Source organism: Rhinolophus ferrumequinum, chromosome 4 (assembly GCF_004115265.2).
Source record: "Rhinolophus ferrumequinum isolate MPI-CBG mRhiFer1 chromosome 4, mRhiFer1_v1.p, whole genome shotgun sequence".
In the NCBI taxonomy this organism is placed as follows: Eukaryota; Metazoa; Chordata; class Mammalia; order Chiroptera; family Rhinolophidae; genus Rhinolophus; species Rhinolophus ferrumequinum.
Genome location: NC_046287.1, coordinates 69,003,020 through 69,016,995, shown reverse-complemented (window position 1 = coordinate 69,016,995; position 13,976 = coordinate 69,003,020).

Here is a 13,976-nt window from a genome sequence, read left to right as displayed (position 1 = left end):
GATTTAAATGACACAATTAATAAATAATCTAGTATGCATATATTACTGGTTACAAAATAGTTACAGAAAAACCAAAATTATATGTGTTTAGATATATAACATATACACATCTTTTTAAAGCATACATGGAAGATTCCTAAAACTTCCCATGTATTATCACAAAGCAAATGAACAAATTCTGAAATTTCTGATCAAACAAAAATTAGGCCACACTCACTGAACATAATGCAATAAAATCAACATCAAAGAAATAAAAACAAAAAACCATCTAAAAACAATCCAACTGAAATTTAAAAGTCTAAATCCTTCAAATTAAAGGAAAAATTAAAATAGAAATTATAAGCTATTTTAAAATGAACTATAATAAGGAAAACATATCAAACCTGAAGCATATAGGCAATGCTCAGAGGAAAATATATAGACCTCAACGCACTTAGTAGAAGACAAGACAGATTTCTTAATTTACAAGAGTCTGAAACCCAATTCAACCTGGTTTAAGGAAATGGAAAAACATATTGGCTTATGTAATTAAGGAGTCCAGGGTAGACTTCAGACATGGCTGGATCCAGGTGCTCAAAAAGTATCATTCATTACTGTCTCTGCTGTGTTGCCTTTATTCTCAGGTAGACTCTTCCCATGTGACCACAAACTAATGGTCGCCTGAAGTGCCTGGCACATACACTCTCAGTCCCGCAACTCAGAGAGGAAGAGAGCCTCATTGCCAAGAGGAGAGAGTACTTGGACTAACTCCAGTGTGATCACTTTGAATGAGGAGTGGGTCTGATCCACTCAAAACAAAAATATTAAGGGATGGGTAGAAAACAATAAAAGTCTAATTTAATAAGAAAGTTTGAAAATAAAATAAGCTTGTACTAAAGAATGAAAAACATAAAGTAAACCCTGATAAGTGAAGAAAAAAAAATCAACTCATTAAGCAATGTTATGAAACATGAAAAAGTAATAGGATTGATGAACAAAATGAAAACTTAGTACTTTACAGAATAAAAAAATCTTTGGCAAGTTTCATTAAGAACAAGTGTAAAAAGTTGTAAGAAAGATCCAAGATGGCAGAGTAAGTACTGTGCCAGCGTTCTTCATAAAACACATTAAAACTACAACTAAATTAAAGAACAATCAACCTGGAGAAACATGTTAAGTCTGGCTAAACAGAAGTTTTATAACTAAGGATATAAAGAAGAAACCACGACGAGACTGGTAGGAGGGGAGGAGATGCGAAACAAGCCAGCCTCAAACCTCCAGGTGGTGGCCGAGAAGCAGAGGGATATCTTTGCCACAGAGGTTTCCACTTGAGGAGCAAGAGACCCCAGTCCCACACCAGCTTCCCCAGCCCAGAGGACTGGTGCCGGGAAGAGGAGACCCCACAACATCTGGCTGTGAAATACAGTAGGGATTCCATCTATCTGGGTGGGACGGAAGGCTGCGGGAAACCCAGGCACCCTCTTACACGGCCCACGCACAGACTCTGTTACTCACACACACTCACCTTGGGCTCCAGCAGAGGGACAGTAACTTCAGGGAGGCGTGCATCTGAGGCATACAGGGGGCAGACTAAGGTGTGTGGCTCGGAGCAAGGGCTGGAGGACAGTCTCCATTTTCCCAGTGTGATGTCCTCCTTTCATGCAGCCGGCAGGTGGATGCCATCTTTCCTGTGTTGAGCCCTCCCCCACAGGCCAAATCTGAATCTGATTGGCCTGGTGAGCTCTGCTGCTCTATGCTGCTGATTCTCTGAGACACCACCCCAACCAACTCACCCAACACCAGAGGACTTTCTCTGAGGGCAGCCAGCCTCACCTGTATAGCATTCTTACTCGAAAAACCCCACAGGATCCAGGTAGGTGGCAGCCAGCCTCAGTGTGCTCTGAGACCTTTGCTGAATAGCTCCAGGCTAAGCACTGCCACCAAACCAGAGTCTATATTAACCTGGTGACCACAACTCCTCCCATTCTAGTGACTCCCTGAGACCCTGCCTCACCCAACTCTTATACTGCACAAGCCTTAATTAGGGGCTGAACTTTAAGGGAGCCAGCAGGTCGCAGAAGGCTTTAAGGTATCCTGGCTTTTTGTGGAGCTACCCTAGACCCGGTACTCGTGGCAGACAACCTCAGTTTGCAACGTGGTCTCTTCCACGCACCTCCAGGGTTAGCACAGGCAGCAAACAACTGTCAATTGCTTTGTATCTCTTACTAGGTAGTCCCTGGTTGGTCACAGGCAGTGGGTGACCTGGGCCTGCACCAGAGCCCCTCACAAGAGGCCCAGAGCCAATATATTTGGAAATTGGCTTCAGACCACAGCAAAGCCCCACCCAATTAGCTCCACAAGTGGCACCTCCAAGGGTGGTCTCAACAGGCATCAGAGCCTGCTGGGGTAAATCCCACTCAGTAGGGTAAGCCCCCACACAGCAGCCTGTAAGCTGTGGATGTGGCCAAACTCCACAGCCAATCAGCTTGAGGGTCAATCCCACCTACTGACATGCCAATAGCAATCAAGGCTCAACTATAACAGGAGGGCACACACAACCGTTACATATATACAGTGGTATATTGCTCAGCCATGGAAGGGAATGGGTTCTTGCCATCTGCGGCGTCATGGATGAAACTGGAGGGTATTGTGCTGAATGAACTATGTAAGACAGAGAAAGACAGATGCAATGTGATTTTGCTTATATGTGGAATCTAAAGAACAAAATAAACAAACAAAACAGAAACAAACTCATAGATACAGAGAACAGGTTGATGGGTGCCAGATGGAAGGGGGTTCGTGGGTGAATGAAAAAGGAGAAGGAATTAAGAAGTACAAATTGATTGTTACACAGTAATCATGGGGATGTAGGGTTTAGAATAATGAATATAGTTGATAATATTATAATAACTATGTATAGTGTCAGATGGGTATAGTGTTGGGGTGATAAATGGGAGGAGGTCGGGGGACAGGGTGAAATAGGGGAAGGGATTAAGAAGTACAAACTAATAGTTACAAAATAGTCATGGGGATATAAAGTAAAGCACAGGGAATATAGTCAATAATATGGTAATAACTATGTATAGTACCAGGTGAGTACTAAAGTAGTCAGGGGGATCACTTCTTAAATTATATAAATGTCTAACCACTATGCTGTACACCTGGAATTATATAAAATAATATTGAATGTCAATTGTAACTGAAAAATTTAAAAAGGGGACAAAAAGTGAAAGGGAATAAAAGGTCAAAATTTCCAGGTATTAAACAAATAAGTCATGGAGAGGTAATGTACAGCATGGGGAATATAGTTAATAATATTGTGACAGCGTGGTACAGTGTCAGATGGTTGTTGGACTTATCATGGTGATCACTTCTCTAGGTATATAAATGTGGAATAACTATGGTGTGCACCTGAAACTAACATAATGTTGTGTGTTAGCTATATTTTCATAAAAATCTTAAAATAAATAAAAAATAAAATAAAACTAAACATACAACTACGCCCCACAAAAAAAAGATCAAGCATAAAAACCCATACAGGAGCAAAATTAGCATGGAGAAAGAACAGAACACAAGACGTGGATTTCTAAAACTATAAAAGAATATTTTTGTGACTTTAAAATAGAAAATACAAGTGAAAGAAATGATTTTCTGTGAAGATAAAAAAATTGGTCAAAATGTAGTCTTCTTCTAAAATCTGATATGAAAACACACACGCACACACACATGCACAAACCTGAAAAAATGCAGTCAAAGAATATATTCCTAATAAGTGCCACTGTTTGGAATTTGGACATGTACATTCTACCAAACTTTTAAAAATAGATATGTCCAATATTGTATAAACTGTTCCAGAGCTTAGAAAAGTGTAAGATCCCTCCAAATTCATTTTATGATTTTGGCATAACTCTTTGGTAAAATTAGATAACATGAGATCTAACAAAAATTAGATAGCATGAGAAAACGATATGAAAATCTCACATATGAACCAAGGTGCAAAAATCCTAAATAAAATATCTACAAATTGACTCCTGCAACTAATAAGACCGTTCAGCAAGACATATAGATTCAAGATTTACATATAAATGCAGACAACATTATATTCACTGGTAATAGCCAATTAAAACTTTCCCTGAAGGACTCCTATTTTCCATAGGAACTTAAGAATATAAAATGCTTAAGAATATCCTAATAAGAAATAGGCAAGAATCAAATGGAAAACTCTGTAACACTTCCAAAAGGGCATGTACTGAGAACGGAATAAACAGATAGTCTGAGTCCCTGTACAGGAAGAGGAAGTTCCATCATCTCCCGCCTTTAACATCTGTGCTTCTTCTAAAACCAGCTACCTGCGGATGAGGAAGTTACCTCCTCACTAGAAAGGGATGGTCCTCCATCTAGATAATTTAAGGACAAGGGGGCCTTTCTGGTTCCTGGGGGCTCTGCAGTGAGACCAGTGGAACGGTTCTTCTGGCTGTTTCTCTCATTAAGTAGATTATTACATCTTCTCTATATTAAGTTGCTTCTTCCTCCCTCCAGAAATTAAAGTCTCCCCAAGATGTTTTTCCTTTCCTCAAGTCAGATCTTATGAGACAAAATTTCCATTTTTATATTTTCTGCCTTCCAGAACTTGTATGCCCATTTTGGGGCAAGGGAATACTTCGGAAACTGCTTTCAGGGACAAAAAGATTCTCCGTTCTGCTTCCTGTCACTCTTCCACCCTTCAGCTTTTAATATCATTGAAAGGTAGAGGTGGAAGAAAGACAGAGGACCCTTAGTTACCCTATGGACCTCTATTTGAAGCAGTCAAGACCTCTTCTGGGCCTTTCAGTCACTCTGTCAACAGCTGCTGGGCACACTAGGTGGATGAGAACACCCAGCTGCAAAGGCAACAAGCATCAGTCATCCCATGACCTTAAGTCCCATTTGCTATTCTTCAGGTCCCACACCCAAGGCCAGCACGGGCCTGATCAGTGAAAAGGACGCAGTCTAGAGATGGAAGAAAAGGAGACATGGTCTGTTTGCATTTAGATAAGAATTCCTCAGAAACCCCCAAAATGGGCTGGGGGTTATACTTGTGGAGATTATAATCCACGGGAAAGAAGTTTGTTTACGATAGTCACTAACAGGCAGTATAATAGTCATTATGAATCTGCCCTTCTTTTCTCTTTTCTCCCCTACGTGCCTACTCCTGTTCCTCAAAATTTTCAGTTACTCGTGTTTCTTACCTGCTTCGCCACTTTCTTTCCCCTCCAGACTCAAACCCACACTGCCTTTCCCTTTTCTTTTTTCTTCTTCTTTTTTTAATTTGTACTCTTCCCACCCCTTTTTTTTCTCTGCATCCTGGTCTAACTCAATTCACAGCTCCTTGAATTGTAGCTAATGAAGATGTTGTCTTTGGATCATCCATTCTTTTTTTGTCTTCGCTAACCCTTTTCTCCAGACCCCTGCTCCAGTTCAGGCTTAGCATTTTCGGGGGCCAAAGAGCCAGCACAGGGAGGGGGCTGGAGGGGAGGCATAAGGGTTGCAAATTCAAGTACCCACAGGGTCCAGACTGGTGATTGGAGTTTGTGAATGGGCCAGATGGCAAACTGGCAAGTGCATTCCCAGCGAAGGGGAACAGCTGCTACTCAGCTTTCCTGCTTGCTGCCAGGTGGGAGTATGGGTCATGACTGCCAGAGCTCTCAGTTTGTAAGAAGCAGAAATATCTTCGTTATCAGAAATATCTCAGGCTGCTCAAACACTCTACAGTTCTTCAGCTAGACCTAGAAACCTGCAGGAGGTAACCACTGGCTGTAGCTCAAACTTATAGATTGTTGAAGATTGTTATCTCCCACCTGGGGAAAGGTACTCAAACAAAGCAGAAAGCAGAGTAGATTCTAACAGGAGAGCCAGCCCTCCCTCCCTTTTCTAAGGATGAACACTGCTGAACTGCTGTATCTATCGTGTTTCCCCGAAAATAAGACCTAACCGGAAAATAAGCCCTAGCATGATTTTTCAGGATGACATCCCCTGAACATAAGCCCTAATGCGTCTTTTGGAGCAAACCTTAATATAAGACCCGGTCTTATTTTCGGGGAAACATGGTATCATGCAGTTACGATGTGTCAGGCCCTGAGTTCAGCACTTTACATGTGTTATCCCATGGAATTCTCAGAATTACCATGAAAGTAGGATTGCGAGATACAGCAAATAAAAACACGGGACATCATTACATTTTATATTTTGCATGGGACACACTTATACTGAAAATGTACTTGTTTTTCTGAAATTCAAATTTAACTGGGCATCCTGTATTTTATCTGGTGACCCTACATGAGAGTTAAGTACTGTTTTAACCTCATTTTACAAGAGGCTGGTTACTTGTGAGTTGCTCAAAATCACCCAGCTCGTTAATAATGGAGTCAGGAGTCAGGATTCAAACCCAGATCTGCTCATTACCTAAGCCCACACTTAATCTCCAAACTAGTATTTCTCACACTTTGGTTCATCAAAATTATGGGCCGAGGGCTTAGAGAGTAATCCCCAAATTAAAAATTTTTAATTGATGAAAATCTTAAACATGGGCAGCCGGTGGGCTCCGTGGTTAGAGCGCAGTGCTCGTAACACCAAGGTTGCTGGTTTGATTCTCACATGGGCCAGTGAACTGCTTGCTCCACAAGTAGATTGAAAATGACTTGACATGGAGCTGATGGGTCCTGGAAAAAACACAATGTCCCACAATATTCCCCAATTAAAAAAAAAATCTTAAACACTTGCTTACTAGTAGTTATACAGATAAAAAGTTGGATTCTGATTTGAATAAACCAATTATAATCAAACATTTATGAGGCATTCTGGAAAATTTGAACACAGACTAGATATTTAATTACACTGAGAAATTAAATCTTAAAAATAATATATAGGGGATAAATGAAGGGTAGAAAAAAGATTGACCATGAATTGATGATTGTTGAAGCTCTGTGATGAGTGTACATATCGGCTGCTTATACCACCTCTATCTCTATATTTTTGTGTATATTTGAAAATTTCCGTAATATAAAGTAAAAAAAAAATACCTTTTTGCAGTCATAATTGCAACCAAAAGATATTTTTATGAAATAGACTAGTTTCTTAAGTCAGCATTTATCAACAAAGGTCCAAGTATTCTTTGAGATTCTAGAAAATTGTACTTTCTTTGAAATAGGTGCATATAATTTTCAAATTTGAGAAATGCCAAATGCTGTTTTATTGCTAAATATATACAAATATAACACAAACACTCCTTGAATTTTAGGGATATTGGGAATTTTTTTTTAAATTTATTGGGGTGACAATTGTTAGTAAAATTACATAGATTTCAGGTGTACAATTCTGCATTACATCACCTATAAATCCCATTGTGTGTTCACCACCCGGAGTCAGTTCTCCTTCCATCACCATATATTTGATCCCCCTTGGGAATTTATTTTTTGAAGTTAGAAAAGATAAGGGCCTTTTTTTGGAATTTTCACTTCTGTGGGTGGGTGCAAAATTTCTAGACCATGTAACCAGATAGCTGTACATATTTCTGAAATACAATGGAGGAAATTCCAAGACTGCTCTCAGTTTTATGGAATATATTTATCCTGGAAGTGTCCACTGAACTAGAATGGCAGGACTGGGAAATCTCGTTACCCAAAAACGTTGGGCAAAACGATGATGACTGCAATGGGCTGTGATTTGTGTGTGACCTCAGAGGAGGACATTACTGCAGAGCTTTCTAATAAGAATGTGTTCTGCCCCTTGAGCAGCCAGCATTGTCACTGGCTGCCTTCCAAGCACATGCCTAGTCATCCGTGTACATGTTCCAGCCTTCAAAGGTAGGAACGCTTTTGTTACTCCCATAACTGGGCATAATTAATCATCATGGGGAGAGGAAGAAGGAAGAAAACAGCCAGAAGAATTACACAGAATGTGAAACTTGGACATTGAGTGTGGTAAGTAGCAGCCAGGTGTAAAAAATTTGCCTCAGGTGGTACTTGGTAGCACTTAGGCTTTAGATACAAATGCTTCCCTGTGTCTAGAGCCCTGAGATAGTGATCTCCCTATAGTGAGGTGACTGAGCTTGCATGGGTGGCTAGAGACTCAGAGCTGGCCATCTTCATTCAAAGCAGTGTACCATACAAATGACTAACATGATCTGAAAAACATACTATAGAATTTTAATTTACATTTGCACAAAAATAGCCAACCATACCCAAGATGCCCTTGTCATTCACTACTCCTTAGCTTAAACTCCACATGGGAAGAGGCTTGATGCCAACACTGCAAACTAACATGGCTTCCCAGGTGATGAGTTACCATGCTGAGTTTATATCACCTAAGTACATCATCATGTTGAGATGACCATTATATGTGTTACCTGCAAGACACATCATTATTTTTTATCACAGAGATTTCCCCAGTAGATTCACTGTAAATATGATGAATTCACTATCCAAGCTACATCTCATAACACAGGTAGGACCCCATCAGAGAGATTGGGGAAATAATTTTGTATGTTTAAGTACTTTAAAATATTTAGGGGGGAAATGTGTAGTCTCTTTAAACATCATTTTTTAAAATCTCAGTCTTTGCATTGGAGAACTTAGTTTCTTTCCCCCCACCCCCACCCCCCCGTTAAACATATAAAGAATTTTTAGAAGCCTAATAGACTGGTTAGGAAGATAAACATTTCAATGCACAAGCAGATGATTAATCTGCAAATACAGGGAGGTGAAATACCTGGTAGGAGAAAAAAAAATGGTCTCAGCTGACTAGGGAAAGGAAGTTGGGCATGTGTCAGGTAATGTGTGTGATCCTATGTCTATAATATGCCTCTTCTCAGGGTTTATTTTTTATTTTTTAACACAAGGGACTACCAATGCTGAGTATGACAATAGACTTGGGCAGCAAGGAGTAGGATTTTGGAGGAGGGAGCTGTCGGAGTTGTAGGGGTCTGAGGGGTGGGGGTTGCTGCCTGTCAAAGATTCAAGATCACGAGATTAGCAAATTTCCCAAAGGGATCTGCAGCACAGTCAGGTCAGCCTGACTGCTTTCCCAGGTCCAGTTTCTCAGCCAGGATTGCATTTGTATATGGGCCAAAGGTCCTAGGCATTCATTCTGCAGCAATACAGGGAGGCAGACAGGGAAGGAAGTACAAATGGGCAGGCCAAGGAGCCCCCAACCAAGCATGGGGAGAGCGGCATGGAATAAATGACTAAATGATCTGGGGGAAAGCATTTTTAAAACGTGTATTTCTCAGAGTAAATAGAATAGAAATACGTCAGAGGGAAGGAGACCAAAGAAATGCAGTATTCGGCTAGAGAAACCGCCATTTTGTTTTCAAGATAAATTATTATTTTATGACTAGGTTTTAGAACCTTCTCATTATTTCACTTCCTTTGCTTTGTTTGCTGAGTTTTTGTGTACCGTAATCTCCTCTTGGTCTCTGTAGATGATGATTTTTGTGCCCCTACACCTCATATAAAACCATTTGTATCTTCCTACAGTTTCCAGTGTGTGCAAATTGAACGTCTCCAAGATGTTCTCACATGTCTTTATAAAAATCTGTTTCTATAAAAATTAAGACCTGAAAGTTGCTGATTTATAATACAACTGGGAAGAGTGATTTTTAAAAAAAAAATTGTAATTCATGAAACATTTCATTTTTCCTTTCACTCTACTCCTTCCACAATACCCCTATTGCCCAATAAATATTTAGATATGGAAATGTGCCTTCACAGATGCCCTAGTCACATGTACTTATAAATATGCATCTGTTAGCTTAAGGATTTGGTTGGGGACAAAGCATCTGTCTTGTGGGGGAAGAAAAACATTCTCCGAATGATTTCCCAAAAGGAGCCAAAATCATGATGAACTTTTTGTCATCTGATCTGCCCGGGATATGTGCTTGAGGAGCTAACCTTAGTGTTGGCATTTGAGTAAGACCATGAGGCTTGGTGGTGGGAGCCAGAGGAGGTCACTCTAACAAAGAAGGAAGGAGAAGGTCAAGTTCAGGAAGAGAGCAGCACTGACTACACAATGCCAGCATGAGGAGCTTCATACATACCAGACCATCAGCTCTAATGTGTCTTTTGGAGCAAAAATTAATATAAGACCTGGCATTAATTATATTATATTATATTATATGATACCTGGTATATTATATTATATTATATTATATTATATTATATTATATTATATTATATTATACCCGGTATTCATTACATTCTATTATATTATATGATACCTGGTATTTATTATATTATATTATGTTATACTATACTATATTATATTATATTATATTATACCCAGTCTTATATTATATTAAAATAAAGACCGGGTGTTGTATTAATTTTTGCTCCAAAAAACGCATTAGAGCTGATGGTCTGGCTAGGTCTTATTTTCAGGGAAACATGGTATTTGGTAACATCTTGGAGACGTTCTGCTCCGAGAGCTTCTAAGGAACCACCACAGCCGCAGTATCTCTGTATTAACACGGTTTCCTTACACATGTATCCCTCTTGATATTGTTAGATCCTTCACAGAGACAGTCAATATCAGAGTGCAGGCATAGGAGGTAAAAGCCCCATGTGCCACCACTTTCTAATCTAAAGATTTAAGTTAGATGAACACAAGCCTTCTTCTGCCATGAAATTAGTAAGATGCTAGAAATTCAACTAAGTCAATGAGAAACTCCCCCATGGTCCTGACCAAACACTTTTAATCAGTAATATACAAATGTTATTTTTAAAAAGGAAGAAAAATAAAAATTGTGTGAATACTATCTTTGCTTTGGTAAAAGATTGTGCTGTTTTTGTCTTTCTAAATGTTGAAAGTAGCCCAAGAATTGACTTTTCCCAGGGTATGGAAACATTTACATTAGACCCTGTTGTGAATAGAATTCAAATCCCCTGAAACTATGGTCTAGGCCCTCGGTTCTCAGACGTGGGTGTGCGTCGGAACAGCCTGCAGCACAGCTTTACAACAACGCAGTCCCATGTTCCACTGCAGCCTTAGAATCAGAGTCTCTACCTCAGACTGGCCTCAGTCAGTGGTCTCTGGAGTGGGCGACAGGGCAGTGGGGATGAACAAGAGAATCCACGTCAGGGAGAGAGAAAATGATTCAAACTTCTATTTTTGTATATTGCATCCTATCTTTTAAAATAATATTTATTATATATGTTCAAAATGTATAGAACATGCTTACATATATATATAGACATATATTAGTTTGAAATATATGTAATATCATCTATTTTACAGATTTAAAATATATATTAGCATATATTATTTACAAATAAATGATATTCATATTTTGGGGTTCATGCTTAAAAAATGTCAAGCGTGATAGGGGTGCATGACTAAAATTTCGAAGACCAAGGACTAGATTGCTGGAATAGCCTCTCAATGGTCTGTCTCTGTCTGGCATGTATCTCATTCTTATTCCCTCCACTTGTCATCTGACTGTGTCACATGCTTCAGTGGCTTCCTAGTTTTCTCAGTAAAGTCACATCTCATCCACCCATCTTAGGTCCACAGGATCTGGTTTCCTCCCTTCAACATCTGTTCTCTCCATCATCTTCACTCTATTCCATAGTCCAGCCATCTGGGACTAATCCTACCCCCCAGACACCCATTTCTCCTCCTCGGATGTTCTCTTCTTCCCAGCCTTACTTGGTTAACATCTATTCAACATTTAAAATTCAGTTTAGATGTTATTGCCTTGGACCCCAAAGACTGAAGTAGGTGTCCTGCCTGTGTGGATTCATAGCCACCAGTACTTCCCACTGCAAGTAACTATCACAAGGCATAGTAACTCTGCTTATCCTACTATACTGTAAACTCTTGGCAGGCAGTTTATCTGGCTTATCATTGTATCCCAATGCCCAGTATATAATAGATAGGCCAAATGTTAATATAAGTGGAAACTGTTGCTATTTTTCTAAGCAATAAAAGGTGGTCCTCTTTTAATGCATCGTCCCCTCCTCATCATCCTTTATGGTTTCATAAGAAAAAGAGAATTCCGAGTTTCCATATTTCCAAATGTACAGGCCCAGGAGATCAAATTGTATACTTGAGATGTAAAATAAAGGTTGTGTGAATGAATCTCTCATCTGGCCACCAAATTTCATCGAAGGACATTTTGAACATTGGGAAGAATACAAGAAAGGAAAAGGAGCCATGGAGGGACCATTTTCATCTACTTGGAAGTGAATATTAAAATATATTCTGTTCTCTCTCCAACCTCAAATACGAAATAGAAGTTATTACTTTGTAACATGGTATTGTATACTATTTACCACACAGCCTTTAATACAGAAAGGTCATTTAAAAAGATGGACAATAGGATCACTTCCCTGCCAACAACAGCTTAAAAGAACACAAGATAGACAGCCGTGGTGTCCACCCAGGGTGGAGATCATAACTCTCATCCAAGACATTGTCATGAATTTCTAGTTTATGTGGGAGACTGGAGCAGGGGTTATCAAGTGACACAGATATAACATCACATGTCAAGCCCAGCTAATCCCAGAATATCATTCCTTCCATGCTTTCCTGACATGACAAATATAAATCCAGATGGGTCAGTATTCCCCTAAATAAGTTCACATACGCTTAAGACAAGCCCACAATTTGAGACCAGCTTCAACCCAGAACTGTTAGTCCTTCATTCCAACTCTATCACTGCCTGAGGGAGCAGATGTCCTGGAATTTCCACTCCACTTAGTGATATACATTTGGGGCCACAGCATTAACGCTGACTGCGCATCCATCTCTTCAAGGATATCATGCTTCTCATTCCTGTTTAATTTAGTCACTGCTGTAAGACCAAGTAGGGCATTCTGCGGTCAGTATTAGCTCAACTCTGATCCCCATACTCTTTCCCATTCTGAACCAAAACTCCACCCCAACCCTCCCCTCCAAACCCTTCGCTATATCCCCACAGTCCAGGAACCCCATGATATCTTCAATCACGTTGCTGATTTTGCCATTCACCTCCGGGCATCCTATGAAACCAGACTACCCACGTGGACTCCGCGAACACCACTTCCTCTGGAGGCAAATCCAAGCGAAGGGGATTTCCTCCTCAGACCCACCTTACTGTGGAGCAGCGGGGAGAACTGATGATTTCCTCCTTGATCTGGCTGCTTCCAGGCCATTGTTTACTGTATTGGGTTGGTTTCTTAGCAGCAAACGACAGAGACAGGTAGCCGTGTCCATTTTTAATTCAGCAGAACCTCCTAGGGTGCACTCCCTCTTTGAGAAGAGCGTGGGTACCAAGAATGGGAGCAAGTATTTGAAGGAGGTCATTACATGTAATAGTAAGGGATGTCATTCCCCCTTTTCTCTTTTGGTTCCCAGACTTATTCTGGCTCCGGGAGAAATGGCACCGTACATGTGGAGGGACCACATTTCCCATTTTATGCCTATTGTACCTGAAAACTATTCACCCCTTTAACTCTGACACTATATCTGCCAACTACTCAAACCTGAACTCCTGATTCCCATTCTCTACTCTAACCTCAGATATGTTCTTTTCTCAATGTTTACCATCTCGATAAACAGCCCTTCTATCCATCCAGTTACTCAAGTCTGAGACCTGGGTATCATTCAGAACATCTCACTCTCCCTCATTCCTCATATTAATCAATAACCAAGTTATACCTCCAACATATCACACAAATCCCTCTTCTTCTTACCTCCGCTTCCACCTAGCCTAAAATGCTATTGTTTTTCCCTGTATTACTGCAACAACTCCCTTTTAGCTCTCCCTATAACATTGTTATTATTATTATTGTTATTATTATTATTATTACACATCCAAGTTATTACTTCCTAGGCAGCTGAAGAAACGATTTTGAAAAGACAAATTGGGTGATGTTACTCTAATGCTTTAAACTCTTCAAAGGTTTCCATTGCATTTTGAATAAAATCCAAGTTCCTACAAGAACCTGTAGGATCTGGGCCCGGCCTCTCACTTCAACCAAATT